The sequence below is a fragment of the Benincasa hispida genome, chromosome 12 (assembly GCF_009727055.1).
Source record: "Benincasa hispida cultivar B227 chromosome 12, ASM972705v1, whole genome shotgun sequence".
NCBI lineage: Eukaryota > Viridiplantae > Streptophyta > Magnoliopsida > Cucurbitales > Cucurbitaceae > Benincasa > Benincasa hispida.
In genome coordinates, this window is record NC_052360.1 from 32,812,069 (window position 1) to 32,818,130 (window position 6,062).

Sequence of the window (6,062 nt, forward strand, 5' to 3'; positions counted from 1 at the left end):
GGCATGGAAATCAAATCTAAACACAATACTGGTAGTTGACGATCTAAGATTTGTCTTAACTGAGGAATGTCCTCAAGCCCCAACCTCAAATGCTAACCGAACTGTTCGGAAAGCGTACGATCGATGGGTCAAAGCCAATGAAAAGGTCCGTGTTTACATTCTTGCCAGCATTTCTGATGTTTTGGCAAAGAAACATAATCCTTAGCTACGGCTAAAGAGATAATAGATTCATTAAGAGAAATGTTTGGGCAACCATCGTGGTACCTTAGACACGAGGCAATTAAACATATTTACACAAAGCGGATGAAGGAGGGGACCTCTGTTAGAGAACATGTCCTGGACATGATGATGTACTTCCATATCGCTGAAGTAAATGGCGGATCCATTGATGAGGCTAATCAGGTTAGCTTTATCTTACAATCTCTTCAGAAGAGTTTCATACCTTTTGAGACAAATGCATCTTTAAATAAGATAAAATTTAACCTCACTACCCTTCTTAACGAGCTCCAGCGATTCCAAAACCTTACTTTAGGTAAGGGGAAGAAGTGGAAGCAAATGTTGTTACCACTAAGAAATTTTTTTTAAGAGGATCGTTCTCGAAAAACAAAGTTGGACCCTCTAAAGCTCAAATGAAAAAGAAGGGAAAAGGGCAGACTCCCAAGATAAGAAGGGGAAAGAAGGATACAGATAAAGGAAAATGTTTCCACTGTAACCAAAATGGGCATTGGAAGAGAAATTGCCCGAAGTACCTTGCAGAGAAGAAAGCTGAGAAAACGACACAAGGTAAATATGATTTATTGGTCGTTGAAACATGTTTGGTAGAATATGATACTTCAACCTGGATACTAGATTCAAGAGCCACTAATCATATTTGTTTCTCGTTTTAGGAAACTAGTTATTGGAAAAAGCTTGAAGAAAGTGAGATAACACTCAAAGTTGGAACATGAGAGATTGTCTCAGCTGAAGTAGTGGGAGATCTGAAGTTGTTTTTTGCAAATAGATATCTAGTACTTAAAAATGTTTTGTATGCACCTCTTATGAATAGGAATTTGATATCTATCACTTGTATTATAGAACAATTGTATACAATATCTTTTAATATAAATGAAGCGTTCATTTTTTGTAAAGGTATTCAAATTTGTTCTGCTACACTTGAAGACAACTTATATAAGTTAAGACCAACTAGAGCAAATTTTGTTTTAAATACTGAAATGTTTAGAACATTAGAAACTCAGAATAAAAAACAAAAGATTTCTTCCAACGCTTATCTATGGCACCTAAGACTTGGTCACATAAATCTCAATAGAATTGAGAGATTGGTCAAGAGTGGACTTTTAAGTCAGTTAGAAGATAACTCTTTACCTCCATGTGAATCCTATCTTGAAGGAAAGATGACCAAGAGATCTTTTTCAGGAAAAGGTCTCAGAGCCAAAGTACCCTTAGAGCTCGTACATTCAGACCTTTGTGGACCAATGAATGTCAAGGTTCGTGGTGGGTTTGAATATTTCATCAGTTTTATTAATGATTATTCAAGGTATGGTCATGTCTACCTACTTCATCATAAGTCTAATTCTCTTGAAAAGTTCAAAGAATATAAGGCTAAAGTTGAGAATGAATTAGGTAAAACAATAAAGACACTTCGATCAGATCGAGGTGGAGAGTATATGGAAATACGATTCCAAGATTATTTAATAGAAAACGGGATCCAGTCATAACTTTCTGCACCTAGTATGCCTCAGAAAATCGGTATCAGAAAGAAGAAATCGAACCTTATTAGATATGGTTCGCTCTATGATGAGCTATGCTCAATTGCCTGATTCCTTTTGGGGATATGCACTTGAATCTGCTGTCCATATTTTGAACAATGTTCCCTCTAAAAGTGTTTCAGAAACATCTTATGAGTTATGGAAAGGGCGTAAAAGTAGTTTATGTCACTTTAGAATTTGGGGTTGCCCAGTACATGTGTTGGTACAAAATCCCAAGAAATTGGAACATCGTTCAAAATTATGCCTATTTATAGGTTATCCAAAGAAAACAAAGGGTGGTCTGTTTTATCATCCTCAAGAGAATAAGGTATTTGTATCGACAAATGCCACATTCTTAGAGGAAGACCACATAAGAAGTCATCAACCTCGCAGTAAACTAGTATTGAATGAAATTTTCAAAGACGCTACAAATAGAGCTAGTTCATCTACTAGAGTAGTAGATAAAACTAGTAGCAACAGGGTCAGCACATCCTTCTCAAGAGTTGAGAATGCCCTCGACGTAGTGGGAGATTGTTTCATTCAGCTTGACCGTCACTTTGGGTATTAAACAGAAACAAAGTACGTCATACCTGATGAGCGGCATAGAGGATCCATCAAACCTGAAATAGAGTCTAGTACTTCAAATTCTGTCTGGAACTTGTTAGATCAACCAAAATGATTGTAAAATCAATTGTTGTAAGTGGAATCTACAAGAGAAAACGAGATCAAAACCGAAAGACAGACTTTTTAAGGCTCGACGTTGTGGCAAAGAGTTATAACCCAGAGAGAGAGAGTGGACTATGAAGAAATTTTCCTCCCTGTTGCCATGCTTCAATCGATTTAGAATACTCTTATCCATCACCACCTTTTATAACTAAGAAATTTGGCAGATGGATGTCAATGAACATCTTTTCTAAACAGCCGATCTGAAAGAGTATCTATAATGGCCGACTTAGAGGGGTTTATTGCACAGGGTCAAGAACAAAAGGTTTGTAAGCTTCAAAAATCCATTTATGGGTTGAAACAAGCTTCTAGATCTTGAAATATAAGATTTAATACTGCGATAAAATCTTATGGCTTTGAACAGAATGTTGACGAACCTTGTGTTTACAAGAAGATCGTCAATTCTACTATAGCGTTCTTAGTTTTATATGTCGATGATATTCTACTCATTGGGAATGATGTAGGATGTCTTACTGACGTAAAGCAATGGCTAGATACACAATTCCAAATGAAAGATTTAAGAAATGCGCAGTATATTCTTGGGATCCAAATTGTTCGGAATCGCAAGAATAGGACACTAGCCATGTCTCAAGCATCTTATATACATAAAATGTTGTCTAGATATAAAATGCAGAATTCCAAAAAGGGTCTGTTGCCTTTCAGACATGGAATTCATCTGTCAAAAGAACAATGTCCTAATACACCTCAAGAAGTTGAGGATATGAGAAATATTCCCTATGCCTCCGCAGTTGGAAGCTTGATGTATGCAATGTTATGTACTAGACCTGACATATGCTACTCAGTAAGGATCGTCAGTAGATACCAATCTAATCCTGGACATGATCATTGGACTACCGTTAAGAACATCTTAAAGTATCTCAGGAAAACTAGGGGCTACATGCTCGTGTATAGTACTAAGAATCTGATCCTTACTGGATACACTGACTCTGATTTCCAAACCGATAAAGATGCTAGAAAGTCTACATCTGGATCATTGTTCACTCTTGACGGAGGAGCAGTAGTGTGGAGAAGCATAAAACAGACCTGTATAGCTGACTCCACAATGGAAGCTAAATAAGTAGCTGCTTGTGAAGCAGTATGGCTGAGGAAATTCTTGACAGATTTGGAAGTTGTTCCAAATATGCATCTACCCATCACCTTGTATTATGACAACAGAGGTGCAGTTGCAAATTCAAAAGAACCTCAAAGCCATAAACGGGGAAAGCACTTCGAACGCAAGTACCACCTTCCGTGGTGACGTTGTAGTGACCCAGATACCTTCTGAGCAAAACATTGCTAATCCTTTTACAAAAACCCTCACGGATAAAGTTTTTGAGGGTCACCTACAGAGTTTAGGTCTACGGTATTTCTAAACTAGGACAAGTGGGAGATTATATTGGGCGTGAATGCCCTAGTTTATTATATTCATATGTAATATTAATTTCTCACAATTAAATTCAACATCGTTTGATCTTACTAGAAGTTTTAGTCCAAGTGGGAGTTTTTCAGATTTTATGTCCTAAAACTCGTAGTTTGTAATATCATATTCTTGTTCAATAAAGTTGTTATTGAAAATCTTTAGTAAATTTAAATTCTATATTCATGAATCCAATAAACTAAGGATCTAAGGCTATTAAGTTTAAGTTTGAACTTTATGTAGTGACATAAATGTGGATCAAGTTCAAATATATAGCCAAAATGGTCTATAGTATATGAATAAGGTAGGCGCTTTATTCTGGGGACACTGTGGATGCGACCCATTTTGTAGTTATTACAAACAATGTGATCCTAAACCGTTCATGCGGAGACTTGAAAATGGGGGCATCCTGTGTAAAGAGTTTACACAAGACTGAACCATGAAATAGTCACTTTTTATGTTCTAAATGCCGTTTAATGTATAAAATTGACTATTTCGTTAATTGATGACCTAGGTAACTTAATCTTAATCCTGAGCTAACTATGAACTCTTGTTCACTCAGAATTATCCTTAGATCTGCATAGGTGAGGGCAGCTCATTATCGTTGACCCAATAAGCCTCCCATTTCAGGGATAAGATCAGGTGGATAGCTGGGAACATAGGATGCAAGACGGAATTCACTCCTACCCGTTATAGAGATAGTAGATAGGTTGTTCCCTTTAGTACTGAATCTAGGTCTTGAACAAGGGGCCCCACCCTCTTCTTGGCTCGAGAGGGGTCCGGTTTATAGGTTGGACCTTAAACCAATTGTTCATTAGAGAATCAGTAGAACTTAAGGAATAAGAAGTAGTCTCGGAGGTAAAAATGGTTTTTATGACTCAGCCAAGATTACAAACAACCTGTGAAGGATTAACTTACTAATCATGGTTATATCATATGGACACAAATATATTTATAGTGAGGGGAGTGCAACTACGAAACTATAGTGGAATGACCCGTGAGTTAACGAATGTTGATTAGCTCCATCTAAAGAGTTTAGCCAGCTAATCTCGGATTGTTGGAGCCCATGATCTATAGGACCATTAGGTTCCCTTACTAACTCATATGGAATAAACTTAGAACAGTATGATAGAATAATTCAAATTGTTCGAATTAAGTGAAGAGAGAGAAACCGACAAGTATATGTGATATAGTGGTCGATTTTTTAGTTTAGAGATACAACTTTAATGTTCAAATGTGATTTAAATATCAAGAATATGAATACGTTCATATTTGGAAGCTCAGAATAAATGTAAATGGTCAAAGATGTAAAAAGTCATAAGAGTTGACTTTTGACTTTGAAAAGTCAAACTTTTACCGACCTTATATTCAAATGTGATTTGAATTTCGAGAAAATGAATGCGGATTCATGCTCGAGAGGTCAAAATTAGTCAACACGGGAAAAATCATAAAAAGTCAAAATGTTGACTTTTCGGTCAAAGTTTGACTTTGACAAAATGACTATTTTGCCCTTTGACTAAAGTTAGTGAAAAAAATCCAAACTTTTGTTGGATAATTTCACTAACAAAATAGTGGGCTAAGTGTTGGCTTATAATGAAGACATTAAACCCACTTAGATAGTGGATTCTAAGTGTTGGGTTTTTATGAAGTTGTTTCATGCAATTTTGCATGGCTGTTTTCTATAAATATGGGCTTTTCAATTTGAATTAAAAACTTTTGATATTTTGCAAAAATTAGTTTTTAAAAATTGGGCTGAAAAAAACCAAAATCCAACCCAAAATTCATTCTTCTATTTCCATCTCTTTATCTCTCGGGTTCTTCATCCATCAGGTCCCACAACCCGATTCTGAGTCTAGAGGATAGTAGGTCAGCTCTAGTGGTTGTCCGGTTCGTGTTCGAGCGGAGATTGAAGAAGTTTCGGGAGCTTCAAAGGTAAGATTTCAAAAAATCCTAATTAATTGATTTAGGGTTGCATGTTTAATTTATACAATTAGAGTAAAATTGTTCATCTTTTCTGTTGCGCATGCCTACTTTTTCATCAACAACCACTTTCAACTACAAACTTTGATGAAAATCACCTTTGATAATTACCTTTGAGCGAGCAACTCCGACGACCAACTCAAGACTTCAACAACCAACTTTAATACCACATTCATGTGACTAATTTCAGGCTTCGA